Genomic DNA, 1,175 nt, shown 5'->3' on the forward strand with positions numbered 1-1,175 from the left:
TATGAAGAGGTACAACTTAAGAATTATTGGCATTTCAGAACAGGAAGAATCAGAGAAGTCCACAGAGGAGATAGTTGAATAGCTTCTGGATGAAAATTTCCCTAACATCTTCAAAGATGAGAAGATAAACATTCAAGAAGCCAAACATACCCCAGGAAGGATAGACCCCAAAAGAAAGTCACCAAGACATATAATAATCAAGCTCTCTAAAATGAAAGACAAGGAGAGAATACTAAAAATGGCCAGGGAGAAGAGAAGTGTCACTTATAAAGGCAAGCAAATCGAATTAAGCTGTGACTATTCAGAACAAACCATGCAGGCAAGAAGGCAATAGGGAGACATATACAAAACCCTAAAAGAAAAAAACTGCCAACCAAGAATTGTCTATCCAGCAAAAGTATCAATCAAATATGATGGTGCAATCAAAATATTCCAGGATAAACAGAATCTAAGAGATTTTATCAAAACCAATCCAACACTTCAAAACATCCTAAAGGGAGTTCTTTGGACTGAAAACCAACAAGAACAAACAACAACCAGAGATTGACAGGTGTAGCAATATCACCTGGAACTCAAGTGACAGATAGCAAAGTCCAGAACAGAACAAAATTACAATAAATTAAAAGAAGCTCAAAGGTCAACTGAAGATCAAAATTATATCAATGTCAAAGAAGGCATAAACATAGCAACAGAGATAAAGGTGGTGAGGATGTCATGTAGATTACAGGATACAATAGATCCTCTTAAATGGAGAAAAAGGTTAATAGACTATAAGGTAACCCCAAAGAAAGTTAATACTTCACAACTTATAATGAAAATGAATTTAAAAGCAGAACAAGCAAACATGAAAACTAAGAAGAAACTGACAAGAAATAGCACAAAAAAACACAAACTCAGCACAAGAAGGCATGCAGAACAAAGGAACGAACAGCACAACCCAAAAATTAACATAATGGCAGCAATTAATTCATACCTATCCATAACAACCAGAAAGAAACTCAACAAAGACACAGAAGAACTAAACAACACAATCAACCAACTTGACCTCATAGATGTGTACAGAGCATTCAACCCAATAACAGCATAATATACATTCTTCTCCAGGGCACAAGGAACATTTTCCAGATTTGACCATGTGTTAGGCCACAAAACAAGCCTCCATAAATTTACAAACA

The sequence above is a fragment of the Chrysochloris asiatica genome, unplaced genomic scaffold, assembly GCF_000296735.1.
Source record: "Chrysochloris asiatica unplaced genomic scaffold, ChrAsi1.0 scaffold00002, whole genome shotgun sequence".
NCBI classification, from domain to species: domain Eukaryota; kingdom Metazoa; phylum Chordata; class Mammalia; order Afrosoricida; family Chrysochloridae; genus Chrysochloris; species Chrysochloris asiatica.